Source organism: Falco biarmicus, chromosome 9, assembly GCF_023638135.1.
Source record: "Falco biarmicus isolate bFalBia1 chromosome 9, bFalBia1.pri, whole genome shotgun sequence".
NCBI classification, from domain to species: domain Eukaryota; kingdom Metazoa; phylum Chordata; class Aves; order Falconiformes; family Falconidae; genus Falco; species Falco biarmicus.
In genome coordinates this window covers 17,016,883-17,043,390 of record NC_079296.1, presented here as the reverse complement: position 1 = coordinate 17,043,390, position 26,508 = coordinate 17,016,883, and the positions used below count along the sequence as shown (strand labels likewise).

At 42.8% G+C, this 26,508-nt stretch overlaps 1 protein-coding gene across 12 annotated transcripts in view; it reads left to right on the top strand.

Annotated features, from left to right (window-relative positions):
* The window catches only part of SORBS1 (sorbin and SH3 domain containing 1), a 179,845-nt gene that overhangs the window by 52,042 nt on the left and 101,295 nt on the right, over positions 1–26,508 (top strand). For 2 of the 12 annotated variants that reach the window (XM_056350929.1, XM_056350926.1), the window contains exon 1: positions 12,298–12,476. The exons of 9 other annotated variants lie outside the window; for them this stretch is intronic. The gene's annotated coding sequence lies outside the window, so the exon portion shown is untranslated. Of the gene's footprint in view, positions 1–12,297; positions 12,477–26,508 lie in introns of those variants that run through there. One more of the 12 variants, XM_056350935.1, reaches the window with a different exon arrangement.

Here is a 26,508-nt window from a genome sequence, read left to right as displayed (position 1 = left end):
AAGTGATGTTCAATATCAGGCTGCCTGGTAATGGGTAAATGCTTGGTTTCACAGGCTCCAGAAAAAGAACAGAGCTATTTAGTAGCAGGTCTACAATGACTTCAAAATCATGGTCAAACTGTTAATTAATATGATTCCCCAAGGTTACACCCTAACTCAGTTATCATTCTGGGAAAATAACGTGGCATGACGGAAGCGCTGTGTCCTTCCCTTGCCCAGGCTGTGAGTCTTCCTGGCTCTCTGTAAGAAGGTCTTGTTTTGTAATTAAGCACTGAATCAGGGTTGTACTGCTCCTCCTCAGCAGCTTAGTACCTGAAGCACTTTTACCAGGAGAATTGCCTGGTGTAGAGAAAGTGCTTTCAGCAGATGTGCAAAATTTTGACCTAAAAATAGGATAACATAATAAATAAGAACCTGATGTTCAACTGTTCAAAGCTGTCCTTGCTGTCTGGTTTGTTGTATAACTTGGAAGAACTGAAATAGCTTTTGTGGTGATAATTGTTAACACATGGTTGCATAGTTAAGAATAAAGAATAGTGTTTTTCTATAAATGTTACTGTAAAAGCCCATAACATAGCATGAGATTTCAGTGGTTTTTCTGAACTAATGCAGAGAACTATGTAGCCTAATGATTATTTTCTAAATCTATAAAATAATGCAAAATTCCCAAGTAAAATTCTAATTCCTATTGAACTCTGCACATCAGCTTGACTGTGTCTGCCTGGTAGCAGAGAAAGCAATGTATGATAAGGAACAGTGGAATTCTTTTTGTTTGCTTGTTTTTTCTTCCTTTCAAGCAGATGTTGGTGGGAAGTGGTTCCTTTGAACTATCACACCACATAAGCTTTGACTGCTGTGATTTGTCCTCACCGCCATACCTTCTGAATGTACCACCCCCCAGCCCTTGCTGCTGGAGCTGATGGTGCCCCAGGTTCTCAGCGAGCCCTGGGCAGGGAGGGTGCTGGTTCTCTCTTTCAGCGTCCCAAGAACCGTGAGCATTTTCTAGCTCTGCATTTGCAAAGCCAGATATTCCCTGACCCTGTGTGAACTCACAATGCTTTTCTCCCTCCATAGACCCCTCTTTTCAGTGTGGAAGAAAGAACTGAGAATGATTCAGAATTAATTTACGCAAAGTTTTCCCAAGTAATTCTCAGCCACCCATGGGTTTTCCTGGAAGAGTGGTATACAATAGGCCTTTGTCTCCGAATGGATTTATTTATTATTTTTGAATCTAAATGCCTAGTTTGACCCCAATCTTAAAGGGCTTTTTAGTCCCCAAGGCTTAGCAGTTCATTCTCGAAACCTTTTGAAGATGTGACTCTGCTGTGAATATACAAGGTATCATAAATCTGTTCAGTAGTAGAATGAATGCAAATTATTCTAATTATATCTGAGTCAGAGCTTGTTACATTTTAAAGGAACTAGAGACAAAGCAAAATGGCTATGAAAGAAGTTTTATGGTTTCTACAGAAATTTATTTTTGTGAATTAGGTCTGTATTCCTTGACAAAAACCAGTGCATCTGTGGGGGGAGGCATACTCTCAGCAACAGGTTTGGAGTTCCTACAAGCTGTGAGCGCTGAATTGAGATGAGTTGCTCAGTTAACTATTCTTTTGATTATTTCTTTGGATACTTGAAGCTGTGTTCTTTAGAGACAAAATAAAACAACAAAGGGATCTCCATCTTCTCTTTGCTTCAGATTAGTTTGCATTAAGCACAAAGGCATTGTACCACTTGTCCAGCTGGTGACACAACAGTTACTTTAATTTGAAAATATTGCTCATGCAATGAGGACTTCACCAGGAGGTTTGCATTCTTCTGCTTAAAAGTGGTTTGGTTTTTTTTTGCCGGTCTCTGATCAGGTAGAAAAGGAGTGAGGTTTTAACTTAGTCGGTTTAAATGTCCCCTCTCCATTTTAGTTTGATTCCATTAAGTAGTTTGACCTTGTGGAACACAGATTTCATGTGAAAATCCTCTCATGTCAGCTCTGGTATTTGATGAGCTGAGAAGTTCATGTAAATTATGATATCTTCAGAGAAGTGTTTCTGACAACTGTTACAATAGGTAGAGAGCTGCAGCCAGGTTTTGCTGGGTGTTTTTCTCAAGAGCTAAACCCTTGCAACTGAGTGGAAATTTCTGTAAAGCGTTCAGCTTCCAGTCGTATGGGGGCAGATTATCTGAAGTGTTTCTGTTCTGATCCTTCTGAAAGTCTTTGTCCCTAACTCACTTGCACTGAGCTGCCTTGTCCCTGCCTGCCCCGCCTTCAGAACTGTTATACTGCTCACTTGATAGATGGTGCACACCTTTCCTCCCAGAGAGGTGTTAATTTGCTCCAAATCTGGACTCTGAAAATTGTGTTGGTTGCAGGTAAATAAATTTTACTGGAATCTTGTCATGCACAATCCTGAAAATGAGAGAAAAGAGTTATTAGCTCATCTGTTTTATTGCTGTGCTGATATAGCTGTATTCCCTGCAATATATTTTTGTACTGCTTGGTCCAATCTACTTTTAAATGACTGAAGTGGTGTAGTATTTTTTATGCCACTGAAGAAATGGTATAAAGTCCAATAGATTTCACTGTTACGGGAATTTGTCCTAATAGAGTTGCCTCTTGTTTAATTTTAGACTTGCTTCCATCAGATATAGCTCCTTTTCTTTCCTAATGCACACTGACAAATGTGAAAACCCTCTCAATTAATCTCTTAGTCGAATCTCTTTCAAGGATAAAATAACAAGAGTGCTGTTAGTGAAACTGTATTAAAATTAATAGGAAAGAACTCCTAACCCTAGGATGCAGCTGTGGAGGTGGATGGCTGGATGAACACTGTCCGCCGCTCCTTGTTCAGAGGCCCTACAAACGTGCCACAACAGCAATTCATCATATCCCTGAATTTCATGTTAACAGTGTGCAAATTGTTGATATTATGGGATAAGACTCATCACCAGCTTCACCATTAGGAGCAACCTGATGCAGAGAGAACAAACCCCAAAGATTTCTGTTTGTACAGGTTATGGAAATTTGCAATGTGGTTGGTTTGTCTCCACGAGCGTTACCGCGAGGCTGGATGACATGAAGGCCTGACACTTCTGCTGCCCTCTTGGGTTTTCTCCATTATCATGAGCATATTTTATTCATTGGCCCTGAGGCCAAGATATCATACATCCCCTGTTTGCTTGAGCCTTCAGTGCTTGTGTGGTGTCAGTGATGAAATCACTCAGCTCTTGTCTGGTCCCTGAAACTGTGCATCCGATCTGCCACCGGGGTTTCTGTTTCGCAGTTAATTCCACACAAGGCATGACACACTCAAAGCCAGAGAAAAGTCATGTCAAGAATGGTGTGAAAAATGGACAGGACCATTCTAGACTCTTCAGCCAATATTAAAGATAAAGCTGAGATTTGAAATAGTCGTTTAAATTTTTGTGAACATGAGGGTCTGGAGGTAGATAACATAAAGGAGAGAAGGCGCCGTGGGTGTAGCTGAGCGCAGCCCCACGTCCATAGTGCTGAGCTCCCAAACTCCATCCTGATTCAGACATGGATGTAGTAGATAGAGACATTTCCAGTGCTATGACATTTCATTCAACTTGCATCCTTCAGCTTTGAAACTGCAGTGTCACCAAACAACTGCATATTTTTTAATTCCAGAAGCTTCTGACAGTCAGCAAGGATTGTATCCAAACAGTTGTGCTGCATATTAGCACACAGCTTGTTCCAGCAAATGCATTAGTACCTATTAAAGATTTATACAGCGGCATAAAGTTATACAGGGTTTCACAAACATAAATAAGACCTGTTCTTTGTATTGTAGAGCATCCAGTCTGAATCATGCCTAGGTGATGACATACAGCACAGCTGCTTACAGGAAGAAGGGTGAAAAATTTTGAAGGAAAAGTGATTACTGAGAAGACGGTGACTGGAGAAGGGGATTTGCAGGTCTAGGAACTCACAAATCAGAAGGTGCAAAAAGAGTGAAAATAGGAATTGAAGCTATATAACAAGCTTAGGAGGTAGTAAAGAATGGAAAAGGTGTTAGCTATGAGATAAGCTTGAATATGAAGTGGCCAGGAATGGGTAGGAGAATTCTGTCTTGCTGCTTTGTAACATTCAAGCTGATATGGCTTTAGTATCCAGGTCTGACTGAAAGCATGTTGCAGATTTTGAGGATGGGACACTTTGGGTGGCTTTCTACCAACATTCTCTGCATACCAGCAGAATGGAATGAAGTCTGCGAAAGTCTGTCTTGAAAAGCAGTAAGTATAGTTTCTTTGGTCTGCCCTGATCAAAATGCAAGTGTTCCTTCATTACCTACTGGTCTTTGGAGCACCGCACTTTTATTTTTTCTTTTTCTTTCCCCCTCTCTATGCTCCAGCTGGGAAACTGCTTTTATTGATTTGGTGCTTCTAGAACTAAGTTTCTTTTCTCTAGGTTAATACTGAATTCTTCAGGCTTCTTGCAGTTTTCCCCTTTTTTTTTCAGCAGTATCAAGGAATTGAAAAAGCAAGGGTGGTACAGATGTTTTTATCTCTTGCCTGGAATATGTCCTATATGGGCACTACAGGAAGCACTGCTTAACGAGCTTCCAGCCAAATGCAATCTCAGTAAATCTGTAAGTCTAGTGGACTGTATAGGAAGAGAGAAATGGTGGTGTTATTATCTGGGGCTGGCTCTGAGCAAAGCTGCCTAGGGGACTAGATAGCCCTACAACTAAAAAAATAGTCATCCACATCCTCACTGGTCTGGAAAACCAAAACTGTTGAAGAGGAAGAGTACATGAGAGAGAGTTGGTGTTGAGAAAGCAGTGGCATCAGTTGCTACTTTTCCTTCTCAGTGTCTCTTGGCAGTATTGGGAGCAGCCGGGCTCCACAGCAGTTTTGACCCAGCCAGATTCATCATTCAAATGCATTCAATCTCACCCATACTGCTAGGAAGCTTCTCACCTATTAAAACTTAACAAGTGCAAGTTCTTAGTAGTTCATAAAAATAATTTCATGGCAGCGTGACAAAATTATGGATGTTTCTGCCAGTTTTGTTTTGTGGTGCCTTGAGGTTTCATCTGAGATCTGGGTATAGTGAAAGACCCTGGGTATACAACCTTGGTATGCGTAGCATTGATGTAAACTTTTGCCTGTTTATGAAACAGCAGAAGGTGAAGTGACTCAGCCCCGGTCCTGGAGAGAGACTCTGGGTAAGGCTGGATGTGAAACGAAGGTCTTTGCCGAGGGCTTTTCAGTGCCTACGCACCCATTTTGTCCCTGCAACAAATCTGCATGTGGAATTTGGAAAGCAAAATTTTTTGTTGCCCAGCAAACTTAATGTCCTCAGACCATTACACTTCTCTTTGCTTTCCCTCACACCCACAGCAATTTTTGATATACAGAATCAGAGGAGTTACTAAACGTTTGGCTGAATTCAGGAATTTTTATGAGACCACTCGTGGAATGTGGGAAATCACATGCTGGAGAGCCACTTGCACAGAGACAGCAAATTCAGGAGTAATATGGTCAGAAAAGGGATGTCCTGTCACCAGCTTTTGTTCTCCAACAAGTTGCCAGCGAAGCGAGGGGCCGGTCACACTGTCTGTCCTGTGCCTGCCAGCTCTGGCAGCTCCAGTCTGTTTGTGCGCGGTTCCGCAGTGTGGCAAGGGCCGCTTGGGACACAGGGAATTAGCCCGGTGGCAGGGTACTCCTGGCTCGGGGCTGAGACCAGAGTCAGATGTTGAAGTGCGAAATCCCTGCTGACAAGTACTCCGTGGACTGTCTGTGTGTAAGCCTCTGTTCCGAGGGTTTTGACCCTCGTTTGGACAAAATCTGTGTGACTTCAGGTCCTGGTTTCAGATTTCTGGGTGCTTGGGTTCCTTTGCTGATAGGATCTATTGGCAGCTGCCAGTAGTCTGATGCACCAGCCTACGGAGTGCGGTTACGTGCTCCTTTCGTAGACTGATGGCAGTGTTCAGGAGTTGGCCTGCAGTGAGTAAGCCAGCTCAGAGAAACATAATATTGCACAGGAGGGGATAGAATCACTGCAGCCACCCCTCTCCCCACAAAACCTGTCTCTGTGTATGAGTGAGTGGAAGTTGTAGTACCCTAAAATTGGGGTGACAGTACCAGTCCAGCTGGAGTGTGTTCTTTTAGGTTTGATCTACAGTTAACGTAAGTTTGTGAAACTGGCTTGAATTGGCCTGTTATTGAAACCAGTTTTCACGGAAACATGAAGCAGAGCAAAGGTAATTTGTGAAAAAGTCTACTGCTGCTGCAGACGCTGGGTGCCAAGGGAAGACAGCTGGAGAGAGGGAAATATCACAGAGAAGGGGGAGGGGACCTGTGAAGTATCTATAAACTTAAGACTTTAGTGGCAGCTAGAAAATGGGGGTGAGGTAGAAGGGGAAGTGGCAAATGATGCAGATATTAATCCTGCTTAACAAAATATTTCCAAGAAATAAAACGTTGTCCCTGGAAGAAAACCAAAAAATGCTAAAGCCAAAGCTGATGGTCTGAAGGTGAAATGGGAACCAAAGACTGTGCCAAGGTTAAAGCTTCTTTTTTTTTTTTTTTTTTTCTCCTCCCCCCCATGTATTATCATGGGGGAAAGGCAGAAACTGCTGGTGTTTGCCTGCCCCAGAACCAAGCTGGGCAGGTTGACTGAGGGATGCTTAAACTATTTTAGGATTGCATCTGAAAGATCAAGGTGATAAATAATTACTTGCATTGGAACAAGTCGGGGTAGGGAAGAAAGTAAAGGGTGGGACACACGGGAAACATCTGCTCCAAGGAGGCATTTCAGAAATAAGCTTCAGCAAGAGGGAAGAAGCAGCAGCTATGCTGCATGCAAGGTACCACGAGGGCTGCAGTGAAAAACAGGAGAGAAAAGGAGCCAGAGTTGGTGGTAAGTCCGAGAAAGAGGCAGAGGGAGGATCCAGCCTGCAGCTCTGTGGCTGAGACACCTCTCTAGTGTAGACTGAAAGTGGGAATTTGGAGTGTCTGTGGGTGGTACACTGCCTCTGACCTAGACCAGAACAGGGTGCTTTGGACTTTCCACGTTGCTCATGGGATGCTGATCCAAAGCCCAGTGAAAGCAGTAACAGGATTCATGTTACTGATAGCAGACTTTGGATCAGAAATAAATCCATTTGTTATGCCTGGGGATTGTACTGCTTATATCCACAGCTCAGTTTCCATATCCCATGGTGTAACGTTAAAGAGAAGTTGGAATAAAATTCATCCTGTATATCCAGCTGTCTCTATAACTCTTGGCATTTATAGGAAGTCCTTCCTACACTTAGAGACCAAAATTGCCCTAGAATTGATCTAATCCCTGTTTTTATAAAACCTTTGTTTGTATGAAAGCATCTTGAAGTGGTCTGCAATAACTGTGCTCCAACCATTCCAGTACAGCTCTTTCTGTGGTTGTGCTACACCGCCATTCCCATAATAAGCCACAAGAAATTGCAGTTGTGGGATTGCTTCCTTGCCAGCTGAAAAGAACTGTCCACAGATGAGCAGAATTGTTATACTGCATTTTGCTTGGGACTAATGTTTTTTTCCAGCCTAGGTGGGCCAGAGAAAGGAAAACAACAAAACTTTCCATCAGCCACATTAAAAGAAGGTTTCTCTTCCCTGGTGAGAAAAGCCGCTCCCGAAGCAGAGTGCTTTCAGGGGGTGGGGGGAGTCAGCTGGGAGGGAGAGGCTTCACTCTCCAAAGAACAGATTGAGGCTGCCGAGGTTCTGCTCAGCACCTCTGATGCTTCATCATGTCACCTCAGCCTGCAGATTTCTGAGTTAGGACAATCTTGGTTTGGTTCCATAAAGTGTGTGCTTTTTTTTTTTTTTTTTTTTTAAATGGGTCCTGAGACATTTGAGCCTTCTGTGCTCAGGTTGGATATTAAAATATCCCATGGGACTTCATCGTAAGCCTGGCAGTTTGTGGTCACCTCAGTAGAAATGAACCTTATCTTCCATGGTCATGAAAAATGCTGGGTATGGGCAACTTGCTGGTCTCTGTTGAGAAAGTGCTTATTTTTTAAAAAGAATTTGTTAGTACGTGTTAGGCTGAAAGTGGGAGCTGAAAGCTTGTCCAAAAATACTGCACTTACAGTTGAGGGCTGTGTGCGATTTCTGAGGCTCTGATCTGCTCGCAGGTGCTGGTTAAAGGAGCAGTAGCCCTCTGTTACCTTGTAGGGGTTTGAGATGAGATAGCAGTCAGGACAGATGTTGTCCACTGGCAGCTTTTCAGTGATCTTTATCTCTGTGAAAACGCAAAGCTGTTTTTCAGGGTAGACTGTAGAAATGGCCTGAAAGAGTCAAGTGTGGCAGAATTTGGGAAAGATCCTATAAACCCCTGATTATGTTATAGAAATGAAGGTCTTAAAGCCAAAGTTAATAATCTGGGTATTAATAAGATTGCTGCAATTTTTCCAAATGTAATAACATCACTAGTAATACACTGCAGGCCATCCCAAAAAAGTTGTTGTTTTGATACATTTAGGCATCCAGTCCATTTGTATTGCAATTCCTCTCTCCCTCTCAATATTGAATTTGAAATGATTATGAATGTTTCCAGAAAGAAACAATTGCTGATGAAAATTGTAAAACAAAATGTGTCAAAAGAGCTTAAGTTTTAATGGCAGAATTAACTGCATTATGTTTTCAGAACAAGATGAAAAGTTTTTCACTTTTCAGCTTTGAAATCCCTTCCTTCCCTTGAAAAATTGTTCTCCCATTCTTTGTGTTTCTCCTTCTCTAACCTAAATGTGTTTGCTCTCCTTTCCTTTTCATTTCTTCGCTCCATTCAATGGAGAAGAGGGTAAGGAGGAAACAGAACTGGGAGAAACTCACTGTTTTCCCAAACCTGATATATTAATAAATAAATAAATAAATAAATAAATAAGACAGGGTGAAAACTTTGAGGAACTGCACAGAAAATCTTGTTGGATTACAGTTGCTGCAATAAATTGTTATGCTGTTTCAGCTCAAAATGCAGGTGTAACTCTCGTCAGCTGGGTGTGCTGGAGGCTATCCAGTTGCACCTTCAAACACTGTAGTGACTTTCCTGATCTGTAAAAACACTTGTGTTTGAAGGCTTTGTGCGGAGGCACTTGTTCAGAGGAAAACTTCATTTATTGAACCTCCATCTCCGTCTCTTAGCACCTAAGGGACTTCCTATGCAGTTATTGTCACCAGTCTGCTTATTTTAGGAGATTTTGGTGGAGCTGCTGTACAAAGAGGAATGCCTGTGGGCACAGACGCATCCCAGAACATGTCCCACCAGCGTATCGATCTCTTATTCAGCTGCTGAGCAGAGTATCTGATTGCACCTTGGCTGTTGTTTCGATAACCAACATCCCACCACGTTGCACCTACATGAGTTACTCCATCAGTGATTTCCTTAATGTCTTCTGACTTAAGAGGTGTAGTTGCAACTAAATGAAGATAACGAGATTTCCTCTAAGCCCCTCTTGATTCCTCTTGATTTACCATGCAACTTTTAATTAAAAGAGGCAAAGAAGGAATGGGGAAGAGAGATCTCATCAGCTTTAGTCAAGCCTCGAAGAAGGGAGGGTAAGACTGCATCTAGAAAAGGCAAATTGTCCCAAAGTTATTTTTAATTCTGCTGGTTCTCTAGCAGTAGGTACATGGTAAAATGAAAGAGAGAAAGGATGGATCTGTCAGGACATGGGGATCCCAGATTACTGCCCTGAATGCGTCAAAGATCAGGACGTGAAGGTTATTGATTAGGGCCTGTGTGGGAGGGTAGAGAACATCTGTTCTTGTTCCATCACCCCCTGACCTGCTGGGGAGGGGATGGCACATACTCTTCTGGTTGGGTGAAGTGAGAGGGGATAGGAGTAAGAAGTGAAGCCTTGTTTACATTTATATCTTCACCATTTTTCAACCTGTTAGCACTGAAACACTTGAAATTTTCCCCAAAGGGTATCTCAGTGTAGGTGTGCAGCCTTGCACAGGAAACAGGCATTTTCTCGGGTAGACCAAAAGCCTGTGGTTTGCTGGTTCCTGGTGACCACATGACTTGTGCAAACCTAAAGCTTTGACCAACCCAGGTTCAGAAACCAGCTTTCTCTTGGTGAGGGTCTTCAGCAGCTTAAAAGAACTACCTGGCAAAGATGGCATCAGAAATTTCTTTTTAATGTGAAGAACAATTCTGTCAAAGGGAACAGTACCAGTCCTTAACCTGCATTACTTAGACAAGAAGTAAACTAAAATAGACAGCATCTGTATTTACGTTGTGGACGGAAAGCAGTAAATATTTATCTGTCCTTTCCTTCCCTTTGAAATAAACACTGAAGACTGCTGTCAGTCAGATAATGTCTGTTTCCATATGAGACCATCTCTTGAAGGGCAACGTCTATTTCCTATTACAACCATAAAGAGGCCCTGAACTAAAATATTTTGCATGCCTTTGCAGGCCTCCAGGAAACATTAAACACACACAGACGGACAAACAGCTATGAAGCCCCTGTTTAAAATTAAGACCAGAGAAGGGAAGCAGAGTTTGTGGCTGCTTTTCTCAGACCTGATCTGAAAAAGATCTCAAGTCAATTTGCTTATTTTGCATAGAAGTATCTTGTTTCTCGATATTAATTAAGACCAGCTGTTGAGCCAGCAGGGCCAGTGGGCAGTTATGTCTTTTACCACATGGTAAATGCTTGGCCACAAGAAGGGTATTTTTAAAGTGTGTCTCTTATTAGAAAAAAGCACCCCACAACCTTGATTGCACAAACTATCTGGTAGCTGCTGCTATAAGAACAGCCATTACCCAGCGAGATAGCCTGCTTGCCTGACATTGAAAAGTGCTATTTGACAATATACAAAAAGCATGTATGTATTTAGAATAGCTTTGCTACAATAGGATTTCACTATCAGAATGCATTAGTTTTTGTAACTGTAGTCAAAGGGAGAGAGAGCAGAAAATGGGAGTAATAGCTGCTGAAATTGTTGAGAAATGGGAAAATTCCTGTTGGTGAGTACCTTCGCTTATGGAAGTTGCTAGGCTGGAGAGCAGTGAAGAGTCCCAGGTGCAGGGGTTTGGAAGTCAGGCCACCTCAGGCACTGCCCTTCAGAGGTACAAAGGCACTTGGGGATGACTTTTCAGGGTAGTACCTAACTGTGGAGTTGTGGTTACTAGTCAGCATTTCCGAAGAGCTGTGCTGCCCCACCTGTGAAACGGACCTAATAATCCAGCTTCTGGTGAAGGACTGTTGTGAACATTAGGTAAAGGGGGAGGTAAGAACGGGCACAGCTGTGGCTCAGAGATCCTTCTAACACAGCCTGCTGCTCTGGCAGCGGTCTGTGTCATGGGCTTAGGGGAAGGGTTAATGTCGAGGGCAGATGCAAATTGCTGCTTCACCTGGGGCATCCACACCTTCTAGTAACTAGTGGTTAATAACTTCCTAAGCTAAGAGTTTTAGCTTAGGACTGTTCTTTCAGTTTATGAGCTTGCTCACACAGTGGATCTCCACAAGATCCTGGGGCAATGAGCTCTGTAATCCAATGATGTGTGATGTGAAAAAGTACTTCCTTTTGTTTGTTTTAAAACTTCTGCCTAAAGATTTCTTCCGGTGCCCCTTAGTTCTTGTGTTACCAGAAGGAATGAGCTGCTGTTCCCCGATAAGCATTTTTGGTGCCTTTCAGGGTTTAATAGAGCTCTCTCCCCCCCCCTCGCCAGCTCTTCCTCAGGCTCAGAAATACTCATTTATTCAGTGTGTCCATGTCAAAAGTGGAGGAACTTTCCTTGTTCTGCCCCCCACCTCTGTCCTTACCCAGTTTTACCTGTGAGGTGATCATCTGTAAGAGGTATGCCAGCAATTCTAGACGTTGCAGGCTGTGAGCTAGGATTTGTTGTCTGCTTGGGGCTTCTTGGCGGGCAGTCGTTGGAGGTGAATTGAGTATTACAGTACTGGAAGACTGCAGCGTTTTAAAGCGTAGTTGTACTAGTCCTTGCAGGGAGAAGGGGGAGGATATTTTAGGGATCTGTTTTCCCCTAGTGAGATGTAATGATTTTGAGAACAGAGAGCTGACTATCTACTACGCTATACTTGTTTCTGAGCTGAGTTAGAGCCAGTTTCTCTAATAGCAAGGCAGAGGAAGAATGAAATTCAGAAGAAAATTTGTTTTTCTTACTGACATTCCAGAACAGAACCATTTTACACCTAAGAAACTTAATCAAAAACTGCTTGGACATCCTCTTCCTTTCTATGGCAGCTGTTTCCACTCTATATTTTAATGAGTGGGCTGAACTAAAATCTTTGGGGAAGGGTTTTCCCCTCCCTCCCCCTCCTTGGCATCCCGACGTAGCAGGCTGCACTACAGTATCACGCTCTGCTTCTGTTGAATGAGTGACTGCCTATGGCTGGACGGTCCAAAGGAAAGGCTACATCATGTTCTCAGCTAGTTAAGCTGCTTAATGCAAGCTTTTTAAAATTTTCCTGGATATTCAACTGATGTGATTTTGGCTGCAAGAAGTAAGTATTTAAAACCTCAGAAGATTTAAGACCTTTCTGAACTTTTCTAAATTTTCCGCTATAAATAACTTGTGGAGTATTTGTTGGTTTTGGAAGTAGATTCTGTTTGAATTATTTCATTTTACGTTTCCTGTTAACTGTTTCTATCTCTTCTGAATGACTTACTAATTCCCTAAAGTTGCATACTGAGATTGCTGGAGGAAAGTAGCTCAAATGGTGTCGTGTATGATGTACAGTGGAAGGCACTGGTTCCCTTTCCCTGTGTAACAACATGAGACTTACTTATGGCTACAGATGTTGTTTCCAAACTACTTTTTGAGTCCCCTATTTCTTGATTTCTGTCTGTCTGCTGAGTGACTGTTCCCCGCTCCTCGGCTGTTTAGTTTTATTCAACGTCTAATCAGTCCCTTTTATGTGTGCTGAGAACATCTGCTTTGCAAGTTTCTGTCCGCTTTCAAAGTAATACAATAATTTCTCTGTCTTTTGTATACTTTCTTATACGAAGCAGGACTGAGAAAATGGTGAAAGCAGTGGCATTCCCCCCCCCCCCCCCCGGTTTTCCTTCGGCACTAGATTACATTCACTAAACTCAGCAAATAGCAGAATTCCCTCTGGAGTGCTGGGAAGCAGCCCAGACACACTACAGTTGCATTTTGCTGGACTATTCTTGTAGCAGGGTTTTCTTTTTTCTTCTCTTTCTTTTTTATGGTCTGCTGAAATTCTTTCTGTTGTAACTGCATTCCTGATTGATTCCATTCTCAGCTAGGCATTCTTGCCTGTTAAATTTCCCCAAATGCACGTCCTGAAACAAAAGTAAAAGAGGTACCATGTGTCTAACTGCAAATTCAAGTTGAGGATTTTTTTACTAAAACTGGAGTAAGATGGGCTCAACTTTAAGCCTTCCTAATAACTTAATTAATTTGAAAGTATTGTCTTAATTTAACATAAAATTGAGGCTGAAATTAAGCCTTAGAAATTTAAAATTTGGGTTTGGTTCTAGATTTCTCTGCTGCATCTGGAACCATTTAGGGCCAGACTCAAACTTGATTTGACTCAATAATTAGTAGCACAGTTAAAACATTTTAAGTGAGACCTAGGGTTAGGTCTTTCTTGGTTATGCTGGCATAAATACGGGAGAATTCCTTTCATTTTAAAAGTTCCAGTCTCTGTGAGCGTGCAGATGCTTGGACCTCGAGACAAGCATTGTGGCTGATGTCTGGGCAGGATATTCACTCTCATTTTCCCGTTTTACTCTACTCCAGTCATCACCTGCACCTGTCCTTGCAATATTCACCTCACCTGAGTTTTGCATGGGAGCAAATACCCCATGCTTCCCCAAAATGGGGTATGGCTACTCTGAGCACTTCCACGGCCACAGGGAGCCTGTGTTGTGTAGAGCAGCCCAGCAACTGTTAGGTACTGGAGTTCTTCTGTAGGCTTTGGTTTGAGAAATTAAAACTGCAGCTAATCCAGGTTTTATTCTGACACAGCTCCAGGCTATGACCCTGTCTGTTCTGGTTGGGAAAACCAGGTTTGAATTCAGCAGACAGAGGTTACAGTAACTGCACAGTCATTTAAAAAACGCTTTTTGATTCATGTAGATGTGGGTGATAGCTGAAGATAGTAACCCTGTCTCTTTCTCATGGTGGACTTGAATATTTCCTTCAGGTATTCATCTTCTTGCCTAGTAACTTACAGTTGTTCCGAAAGGCTGGAGCTATATTTTATATTGCTGCAAATAAAGGGCTACCTGCTGCTGCTGCTCCCAAGCAAAGAGGAGTCCCACTCTGCGAGGCCATCTGGGGCACCCATGTGTACCTTCCCAGTTCTCCCATCACTGGCTGCAGATGGCTGTTAATGGTCTGAGCTCAGGGAGCTGAACTGTGTTGAGCACCGTGCCTCAGTTTCCTGTTAAGCTTTTCCGCATGCTTTCCTTGAAATTGAAATGACCAAGTTTGTTCTTCCATAGCTTCCTGAGGCAGACGGCTCAGTGGAAGCAGTCACTTAGAGGAAGAGCCAGAACCCCGAGCATGGTTAATAGCTTTTAAAGCACCTACTAGAGAGCTTCCTGCTGCTCCTAGAGATGCCTCTTGTGGGACTCCTCTGAGGTGACTGAATGATCTCCCCTTACACAAAATAGCCTCTCTATATGACTTTCATACGATCGTTTACTGTCTTGCACGCCTATAGTCCATGGCCAACAGGAGAGAGAGAAATGCCTAGATGCGGGCACAGCAGCCTTATCCAGCCTGCCCTGTGGCAGATGGAAATGAGCTTTGGCAGGGAACTGGGGCTTGCTAGGAGGAGTAAGTTTAATACTTAACTCTGTGGCATGCACTGTGTGATCTCTAGTATGTTATTTGATCTGTCTGCATTAAGTTTCCCCACCTGTGAATATAATAATGCTGTGTTTGTCTGTCTTGGCTGTGAACTAGTCTGATAAGGACCATAGTCTTATGCACACCTAGAACATTACAGGTAGGATTTGACAGGACCTTTAGATAATACTGAAATATGAAAACCAATTATTTCAGGTAACTGCATCCTCTCTGTTTGTCCATACAAAAGGTATATGATGAATGCAAGATCTAATGAAAGCTTTATTAAGAAAGAGTCACATCTCTCACATAGAGCATGCCTGTTCGCCTTACTCCAATTAATCCACAGAAGTGAGATACTTGTCTCTTACTTTTGATTGTAAGTTCTGGTAGTATCTGAATGGAGGGAAGCAGAGATTTACATGTTGATATCCCCTACTAGGCAAGCTGCAGTAATATTTAGCACATTAATATCCTTTAATGTAACTTTTTACATTATTTTTAGATTCCGTTAAAATCCGCTGGCTCTGTATGTGGTAGATCCCCCAGGGCCAAAAGCACACAACTCAACATCTTGTCCTGCTGTACGAGAAACTCCACCCAGCCCTGGACTTGATTAGTTTCTGAATTCCCACAGCTGGGCATTCTGAGCTCCCAGGGCTCATAAGACCCACTTAATTTTCACAGAGAATAAACTCTAAAGCCTGTTTCTTTTTTGTCTGCCCCTCATCATTTTGCCAGGTTACGAGAAGCTTTTGGCACTCAGTCTTTGCTAACCTGTTTTGCAGCTCACTGTCGGACAATTCTGCAGAGTCTTCGTCCTCATTCAATGCCCTGATATCTTCTGTGTGAGAAAATAATTTGCAACTCTGCTGATTCTGATGTTGGAGTAAAAAAAAAAAAAGAGAAATGGCTAAACAGCAAATTTAGGTCCTCATTAATAAGTAAGGGAGAGCAAGTAAAATGTGAAAAGATTTGTAGGGAGTATTGTTTAGATATGACTTTCTGCGTGATGTGTGATTCTTTAAAGATTATATGAAATGAATGTATTCTATGACAAATAGAGTACTAATTATCTGTAATGATATACTTTCTTGTGCATACTATTCATAGAAAGACTGTCATCCATGACACAATTAAAAGGTACAGGGGGTCTTTCTTTCAATGTACTCGGTATTCACGTTCTTCCAATTTATTCATGTTGTGATTTAGGGAATGGCTGGGGTAGGAGGGAAGGTGGGATTTGTAGAAGTAAAGGAATCATCAGCAATGCCATCAGAAATTAAATGGCATAGGAATCATTTTGGACCTGTCAGTCTCTGCATTACCACCACACCCCCCCCCTTTTTTTTTTTTTTTTTTTTTTTTTTTTTTTTTTTTTTGATTGGGCAGACTAAGGCACTCTTTTTGGTTGGGATCTTTATGGCTGAACTGGCATGAATCAGATTCCATGACAAGGACCATAACTTGGATTTACAGCAACAGAACTGAGATCTGGGGTAACTGCACTTGAAATCAGTTATTCTGGATTGACTCCGGAGTAAGTGAAGTCTCTGCTCTTGAGTAATGCTACTGTGGTTGATTGGCATAGATAGCTGGAATATTCCAGGGGAATACAGCAAATAAATGTGAAAATCTGGCTGTTTTGGGGTGGAGGGAGTGAGTACTTAACATGTGATACAAGTGCAAAGCTTTTATAGAGTATTGATCATTTTTTTTAAGTGCTTGAGAAGGAGACGTGGTTTTAGTTCTGTTTTTTAATTGAGAAAATGAGAGACTGCTCTGTAGTGCAGTGGTTGCCAGAAGGCTGGGAATAAAGCTCAGATTTCCTGAATCTTAATTCCTCAATGAGCTCTTTGAGAATCTGAGTCCCTATGAATTATCTTCACGGAGGAAACATTGCACTGAATTGTGATTAATTAGCAACAGTCTGAATGGGAACATCCTAAAAGGTTTGAAAGTTGTCATCATAAAATCTGTTTTTCATAAAGGCAGATCTGGTAGATGTGTGGATACAAGTTTTCTAAAAATATGGGGTGGTGGTTGTGGAACAACGACCTCCATATTCATGAATTCTGTTTGCTTCTTGCAGTATTACCGGGAGCAGGATGTTGTCCATGGTGAATTCCGCGTGCCTAGGAGTAATATCTTATTGTTGTGTCAGCTTCTACACAACATTTCCTGTATCCTGAATCTTTCCTCAAAGTGTTGTGGGGATTTTTGGCGTTTGTTCTTGTTTGAGGTTTGTTTTTTTTTTTTTTTCTTTCCTGAAATGTCTGTTTCTTACGGGGAAGAGGAAGACTGCTGTAAAGTTCTCCCCAGTAACATGTGCTGTGACAGGAGATTGTAACTTTAAATTGCGTTAGAGCTTTTTGTGTGATCAGCCACTCTGAAAAATGGCAAAACCTCACTGTTTCATGCACACTGAAGGATTGTAAATAAGAAACTATCCAAAAATACCATCGTTTTTGGCAAGGACAAGCATATTTGGCAGGAAGTTTGTCTGCAGATAACACACATAAGACTACTACTTTATATGTTGGTTTCTTCTTCTTCCTTTTGATTAAAAAAAAAAAAAAAAAGGCTTCCTACAGTTTTTGACATGGTAATCTGTATTTGAACCGTTTTTGGGGCATATTGCATGTAATTAAGTTTATAGATTTTTCCAAAACCCCAAATTGTCAGCTCCTACACATAAATGGCAACTCATCTATCTCATCTTCAGTAGCAAGGGGGAGCAGCCCATTTCAGAGCCATTTAAAATGCTTTTCTTTCATATTTGCCAAGTTCTTTTATTCTCTGTAGGTTTTAATGACTCAGACCTCTGAAATCTCTTCCATACATGGTTAAAGTGTAACTGTTGGTTGGGGGTGGAGGGGGAGGATGGAGGGAACAACTTACTGAACTCCTGGAGTTTTAAACAATCATGAGTGGTTTTCTTGAAACAGCATTTCAGTCCTAAGTCATAGACTCACAGACAGGGCATCTCTCAGCCTTAGTAATGCTGGAAGTTAGTGAAAATAAGTATCTATATACAGTGAATGCATTGTGTTTGCAGCCAGCAAGGGTAGCTAGCCTCGGTCCTCCATCCAGGCCCATCTTCTTGGCCAGGATCCTTTTCTGGGTTCTTACTTCTACAAGACTCCTTCAGCCTTTTTGCCTTTGTCCATCTTTCAGACACACATTAATGAAATAGCTTGGTTGCTATCACCTTCATTTAACAGTGGGCACCCACTGGAGATCTATCTTGTTTTCCCCTTAAAGTTGCCTAGTAGAGGCAGCAAGAACTTTTTGAGCAGGTTAGGAATGGACGGTCAGCAGAACTATCAGATCAAACATTTTGCACCCATTTATACATTTAAAATATCCTTTAAAATAATGTAAAGTTTTCTGTGTGATGGAGCCCTCTTCCATGCTAGAAACCTGTTTGGAGGGGCTGGTTTGGTCTAGTGCTGACTAATGCCAGACACACCGATTTGTCGTACTGGCTCTGTCACAAGCCTGTTGTGTCATGTTGGTCAAATCATCTTACTGTTGTGGGCAGGATTTTCAAAAGCACACAGTGCTTAGGTAAGTTCATTCCCATTCAAGCTGATGGATTCCCAATTCTTATTTTCACTACAGCTTCATTACACTGCCTGGCAAGGTCAAGATACTTAAAACTGGGGGGTTTGCCCTGCTAGAAGGGAACAAAGGGGACCCCATGCAGATCTGGCCCTGACAATTGTTCTGTTGATATCAGTGGAAGTAAAATAAAATGAACATAGAAACCTTTAAAAAAATTCAGTTTATGCTTCTTTGTTTCTTCAGTAAGCCTAATAGCACACACCTACTTCATATCAATGCAGCGAAGCTAATTTAATGTTTGCACAGCCATTTGAAGATGTCCAGTGCTATGTAAGTGTCAGCTCGCATCATTAACTTGAACTAATTTGTCTGCTGATCAGGGAAAATTTTTTATGGCATTTTATATTTCTCTGAGAAATATCCCCAGATCCAGTAATTTAGTTTTATTAAGACAAGCAATGTATCGGTCGTGAATTTAAGAGCCCCAGGCATCGTGTGGACTTCTGATGTGCAGGGCTGCATCATTGTAGGAGGGTGTTTGGTCCTGTGTTAACCATACTGCAGGTCAACAAGACTGTTGATGGGAGCCAGGTTCTTTCTGTCCCAACACTACCACGATCTATCAGTTGCTCATGGCATTTTGTAACAGACTCTTGCAAAAGTTCACAAGGGTATGAGGATCTCTGTCTTCTAAATGCCACATGTATCTTGCAGACTGATAATGGAGCGTTTTGTTAACCACGATGAACTGCCTTTTCTCCTGTTGACACTCTGGAGCTCAAATTAATACCACACTCTGTAGCTCAGGATAACGTGGCTCAATTTGTATTGAAAGCGCTAACAGAAGTAAAAATAAAAATTTATTTCAAGGGTGTTCTTGTTACGTGTGCTGAGATGGTTGTTAGATAAATTAAGAGACCACAACAATAAGTGTCAATTTAATTAGGAACATACAAACGTATACTAGTGGATGCCTGCAAACCCTTGCTTGCATGAGAAATCCCTGCCTGTGTGAGCAACTGCCTTGCTGTCAACAGACTTGCTCATGAAAAGGCTGTTTGTGTGCAAAATTGCAAAATCAGGTCCTAAATAAAGAATACAGCATGGTTATTCTGTGAAAGTGAAGGGGTTATCCTGAGGCGTAGAGCTTTTGCCATCTCTTTCAACAGATGAGTGTAGTGCAAAAATGATTGTGATCTAAAATGTTACTTCAGGAAACCTCTCATTCCATTTTCATTCCTTAGTGCTGTCTCCGGATTTAAATGATCAATAATGTACATAAATCTTTCATGGACTTAACCTGTATTCCTTTTCTTGGTAGGTGGTTTTGTTCCTTTCAGCATTGGAATAAACAGGATCTGCCAAAACAGATTATTAAATACAGCTCGTAATACTGACTGTTGCTGGAATGCAACCTGATTTACAATTGGAAAAGTAACTGGGGTTTGTTAGCCCAGGAGCAGTAAGGCAGGCTGGAAAGGAGTAAATCGGCACTTTTCCTGTAACCTTGTAGCTGGCTGAGAGCACTCCTTACCATCTCTGATGCCCAGTGCAGCATATGTTAAGCAGCTTATGTTTAAATGCATTACGCTGTATTGGCTACAATATTTTGTAGTTCGTACAGTTGTCCAGATCCCCCAGTACTCCAAAGAGGTTGCATCCAGAGACCACCAGTGATGAATAAGCACCCTCAGGACTCTGGCTGCAGCCCGGGCGCAGGCTGCCTCTGAGGAACCTAGACCCCAACCCAGCTTTTAAGAAAAGGGCCCTGGCCCCGTCTGTGCCAGGGCAGAGAGAGGAGTGCCAGGGCTTGAGTCTTGTTTGGCTGCTCAGCCCCACAGCCTCCATGGGACCCTTGGGAGGGTGAAGGGGTAACAGTGTTATGAAACTGCTGTTCTAGTGTTCCAGACCTACCACATTCACCAAGGAACCGTGCCATTGGGCATTGGATTAGTTAATGCCGTGGGATCCCAAATATTCCAGCATAGCCTGGTCTATGTTTAAGTACAACCACGTTTCCAGTCGGGAATTGACACCTTCAACTGTGGTATTTGCCCCAAATGCGGTTGGTTTCAAACAGCCTCTCTTCCAAAACACAAACCAGAACTTTCAAACCCACAGCTTTAAGACTATTACGAGCTGATGCTACCTAACTACATATATACTGTTCTGGTGGGAAAAGAAATCTGTGTGGCTGTTTAGTGCCAGTTGTTCCCTTTCTTTTTGTAAAGGATTAAGCATGTCCACATAGCAGGGAAAGAGAGCAGCCCTGCAAATGGGCATACTGCCTGCGTGCTGTGATCTACATCTAGCTAGTTGCCACTATCTTGGCCATTGTCGCCCGAGGCTGTGACAGAGGATTTATTGCTGTGTTTCCTAGGGGAAGTACAGCTCACTCCTCTGTGTAAAAACTAGGTTTTGAGGCACTTTCCATAGTGAGAGGGAGAAGCACTGCCATGTGATTCATTCCAGCTTACATGCTTGTCTTAGAACAGGGTGGCTTGTCTTCTCAAAGCCCTTGTTGTTCACCGTTGACCGGAGAGGTAACTGTCTCAATGCCTGATAATTGGTTAACGGTGGTTAGGTGAAGTGTATCCTGCCATTGATATTTATCCCTCATGTTTGCACATGTGGAAGTGTCCATGTTTAGAATCAATGGTGTCACTAATTATTATCTTGAGTGAGTATTATGTTTTACAATGTTTCTGTATGTGTATGCTGGTTTGCAAGCCACACTTTGGCAATATTTTTTTTTGGAAGATTCTCACTGCTGTAAGGCACTGAGTAGCTGATCTTGTTGGGAGAAAGAAAGTAGAGGGTCATGAAGAGATGGTTAAAACTGCAGCTCTCTCCCAGATCTAAAATTTCTGAAAAATTAAAAAGGTAAGAGTTTTGTGCTATGAGTGCTTCAGGTGTGTGGTGTCTTTGGTGGTTACTCAGACCTGAATGGGGTTCACCTTTTGCCTGTGTAAAGTTGTTAATTAGGAATGGACAGTTCTGCTCTGAACATATCACATGGTTGTGGTGAAAATTTACTTTTAGGAATTTGCAACGACTGTAGATATCCAGAGGAAGTTAGGGGCGAAATTAAATCTGTTTAGTAAAGTCCAATGGCGCTTGCATGAACGGCATGCTGCCCCAGAAGCCTTCTGCAATTGCAGCTGTTTACATCCTTAAAGTCACGGTAATACCGAATTCTGTTTCGTGGAAGTGATCATGTGTATAGAATTAAATACTTGCAGGGATAAATCCTAGTTTTGTCATTTTTTTGAAACCTGGACCTGTTGGTAATCCAAGCTGTACTGGGAGTTCCTTAGTGTATGGTATGTGGGGAAACTGTTTATCGTTCCAGCTGGAGGGCTGTGTCCTGTGTTCGTTTTGTCTGGGGCAGGAGGAAGGAGTTGCAGTAAGATACCGTGTCCTTGTCTTCTCTTGTTGCATTGGTGGGGAAAGAAAACCTGGTTTGATTGCCAGGTGTATTGAATTCCTTGAGTCAGCGGCCTGGTGTACCACGGGCAGTGGTGATGTCAGATTCCGCTCTGCCGTCTGCTGAGCTGAGCTGCCCTGAGCTGATTCCTGGTGGGGCCACTCTGGATGGAAGTGCTTCCATGCATGTGTAGCAGGTTCCTCTTCACAAGGTGCTGAGCAGCTACTTTGGTTTGCACAGTCCAACACAGTTGTGATATGGAGGTGACTTCTGTTTGCCCCTGGACTGGTTTCAAGATCCTGTTGTTGTGAATCAGTTATTACACAGAAAGCGGTGCTCTTCCGAGTCATCCATTGTCTTCATTGTGTTGTTTACGCGCTTCTCTAGTCACGCTTGTGGTGTGTGCCTTTTGAAGGGTGTCAACACTTCGCTGTATAAGCGTATTAATTAACTCTTAATATCTTGACTGTAGACATGAAGCCCCAAAGCACTTAGGTTATTTAGAGAAGCAGAGCCTGGAGAGGGCTTGCTGTGTTATTAAGGATGCTCTTTGTTGATGAAGTTCAGTTCATCAGGCCTCTCGTGGCTTCCCTTGGGACTTTGCAACAAAGCATCCTGCCTGTGCTTCAGTTTCTCCATTGACGGAGTAGGGACAACTCTTGTGTACTCATAGCGAGAGGGACTTCTTGGCTTAGAGTTGCTATGAAGCTGTTGAGATGACATATGCTATAGAAACATATTGCTTGGTTCTGACTGAAATGCAGCATTACTGTTCCCCTCGTAATTCTCTTTAAGAAGAGAGTGCCAGGACTTCAGTGCTGATAGCAGTTCTCTTACTGCATCACTGGGCAAGTTCTTGCTATTTGTACCAGCATAGTTTCCATTTGTCATGACAGACTATTTCTAAGCTTTGCTCATTATTTAGGGCTGGATTATATTGCTTTATTTGTTTCTGTAGATGCTTTCATTAGAAACCAAGTCCAGATGTAGCGGGTTGGCAGTAGATCAGGTTGAACTACCCAAGGTTTCGCTGAGGCTAAATAAGGCTTAAATATTTTCATTCCATTTCCTCTGCACCTTATTTATTGTGCTGGCATTGACAGAAGCAAGGCTGCTTGCCTAAGTGTTGGTCACCCTTCTGCATCATCAGAAAGTGCTGTTAGCAGTGTTTAAAATACAAGTGACTTGTTGGTGCAAGAGAGACAGGGGTTTCAATAGCTAACCTTCCTTGTTTTGGCGAACCTATTAAGATGTCAAGTGGCTCATACGGTGGACAGAATTCTGAGACCTGCAGCAGCACAGCGCTGACATTTGAAACTGGCAGCCAGCCCTGAAGGTAACCACGCACTCGGTCTGTTTTCACAGTGATTCTCCTCACAGGTCCATAGCTGGTAATAGGCTGCCACTGGCAATTTGCATGGCAATTCAGACTAATTGCCAACACTGTTGTCACCTGTCACAAACAATCCATAATCAAATACTCCGCAGCTCTGGGCAATTACCTCGTGCGTTACAAGATGCGTTATAACGTTCTGTGATCAGTGAACAGCAGCGCTGGACTGACTTCTACCTTCTACTTCCATAAGAGTGCTGGTGGAAGCGAGCTTGCTGCAAGACGTGGCTACCTGTGGCCCACAGAGGACATCCGTTGTTTTCAGTGTGCAGGAGCCACGAACGAGGGGTGGCTTATGCTTGGAGCGGGATGTGTGACAAAACACTGCTTTAAGAGCATCGATACCCACAAAAGGGCTTCATGGTACGTACAGCAGGTTGACTTGAAGTCATCCTCTCAGAATAAAAGACGTGATCTCCAACCCCTCAAACTAAGATCTTAGAGCAATGTGGGCTTTATGGAAAGTGCTGGTCTGATTTTTAGCAGTTGAGTCAGTAAAACAGCATGACTTGGCATCCAGTTATAGAAGAGGTTGGGGAAAGATATTGCTTGCCAAATATGCAAAGTGTTTGTGTGATTTTCTTCAGCAAAGATGCGAAATACATCTTACTCGGTCTGGGCTAAGGAGGAACCCTGGGGCTAGGAAAGTGCAGAGCTTTGAATGTCAAATGGAGAGTGGAAAAGCTGTGAGCCCCCCAAGGAGATGCCTTGTCTCCTTCCTGCTTGAGGCCAGCCCATGGTGGTGGTAGACCTGCTTCTGGGTTGAACCCCTAGGACTGCTCTCTCTCTCTGACACAGTGGAACGGTGAGGTTTGACAGAAGATGAAAGTGAGTTTAGGCTGCTGTTTCAGAAGAGCTCCCGCAGTGTTCTGTTGAATGCAGATTGCTGTTGGAACTTCCTGATGGGGTCAGGGCCAGTGCTGCTTTTCTGCTGGTAGGGAGGTCTCTGATTTGTGATACAACTTAGTTATGCATGAAGATAAAATGTCTACTGTTCCGGTCTGTTTTTTTTCCTTACAGCTCTCACAGGAAACATCTCAAATGCTGCAAGCTAATTAAGTGCAGGTACTGTTTAGTTACCAGTGTCAAATCTGTGGTATCATCTTCTGTATATGGACTCCTGGCTTCTGAAAGCTGTAAGTCAGAGTCGGTCCTTTTATCTGTCTGGGGTTAGGCTTCCTGAATACTTTCCTGTGAATTATGCAAATGATGAGGAGGACAAAATGGGCCAGTATATATCCAAATTTGGTTGACAGAAGTTGCTAGAGTAGAATTACTTTGCATTACAGAATTCTGCCTCCTTCCAGGAAACACACGTACTGGTGACCTCAGTGAATCAGGCAGTCTTCTATGGAAGATCTCATTCTGTACAGTGATTACCTATTTGAGAGCGAGTTACCTAAACTGCATTAAAATATGTTCAGTCACCCACCCCTTCACAGAGCACATGCAGCATTCTTTCCTTGTTACTGCATGAACATTTTCTGATAGCAGAGCAAGAGAGGATTAATTTGTACAAGAAGTCAGGTCCACATGAAGAATGCATCACTGGTACACTGTGACTGAAATGTGTGCGCACTGTCAATGTAAGTTATGGACAAACTGCACCTTCTGGAGAGAGATCACTCCACCTGCCTCATTCTCTAAAAACAAACAACAGGATCCCAGTGCACGGATATAACTGCACCGACACAACCTTGGTGAAGGTAGTTGTGGATTGTGCTTCATGTTAGTAGTACCTTAGCAGATCTGCGTTCCCCTTCATCAGCTCCCTCCTTTTTGGAGGGTCCTGGTCTTACTCCAGTTAAACAAAGAGCTGCTGCTTTATTGCTTTTGCCATGGGGCTCAAGAATTCACTTACATAAACATGCCTTGAAATCAATGGGGGTTTTGCCATAGAGTATGCCACGTTCATCTCCGGAACATAAAAGGTTTATCGTCATTACGTCATCAAGACAAAGAGGTGTGATAATTGCTGGCTCAAGGGGCTCTGGAAATCTGTGGGCCTGGCTACAGAATTTGTCTGGTGTGGAGGTGATGCTGAGGTGGAGCTAAGGCTCAGCAGACAGAGACTGCTGATGTAGTTACCTCCATGGCATGGATGTACCTTGATGGCCTAAGCGGTGTGTGCTTATACCTGTTGGAGAGACTCTTCGGACTATTGTGTTGAGCCCTACTTTAAAAAACACAGGAAGCATCTGGCTCAGGAAAATGTGGGAAACGAAGAGAAGATTTTTAATAATTATTGTGGAAGTTTATTTAGCTTCTATTGGCACATAACGCAGCTGGGAGCCTCTATACCATATGTGAGCTGTGTAGAGTTTAGAATTAAATAGTTCTCCTTCTAAGGTTTGAACACATTTCAGGAGTAAAATATGTCTGCCATGAGCACACGTTACAAATGACTGTGTAACAGTTTAGCACAGCTGCCCTCACTGCCTACAGGCCTCGCGGAGTTTAGCAATCAAGAGGCAAGGAACTGAGTCTGTAGAGCTGCAGTCCTCCTAATACTGATCTTTGGAATGGGGCTATCCTCCTAACTCATTCCAGTCCCGCTGTGCCGGGAGTAGCGCTGTTTGCTCCGATTATGGGGAAGTGTGGTGGAACAATGCTGGCCACACGTGTGGAGTACAGTGCGGTGGAAGTTCCCAGGATCCTGGCAGCTTAGCTAATGGACACTGCATGTCTTTGTTAGTGTTTGAACATCTGTTTAGTTAGTAAACCTCAAGACAAGTGAGTACCTTGCTCTTATTAGGACAAAACTAATAATGTTTGAACAACTTGTTGGAAATGCTTTGGCCCAGCATAGTTACAGCTAGCCCAGCTGTGTTATAATGAAGCCAAGCCCTTTATTATCTGAATGGATGGATGGGAAAAAATATTTCTTATCATAACCAAATACAAAGCAGCTGAGTTACTGGTCTTCTGAAACATGGGTCACTTTTACTATGAAGTCATGTTCAAAAGGTCTTTCCAGCCTTTACCATTCAGAGGAAATTGTCTGCTTGAGCCCAGAGCCTTCTCCAGCTGTGAATTCATGGCCAGGCTCTGCATGGCAGCCCCTTGGCTAGGACAAGGAGCTGCTTACACAGGGAGTGTCTGCTAAATTCCCTGCTTTCGTTAAAAAAAAGTGCAGGTGTGGTAGGTGGTAGAAGGAGTGAGAAGAGAGTATATCCTCTTTCTGTTGGTGTCCTTGTTTCTCCACAGCACTGATGTGGTCTAGCTGGTGAAGATCCATGAAGTCAAAGGAGTCTTTAGGGTTGAATTTCAGCCCTTAGGTCTGAAGGGGAAGAGGCTCTGCACAAGATCTGGTGCAGGGTTAATAGA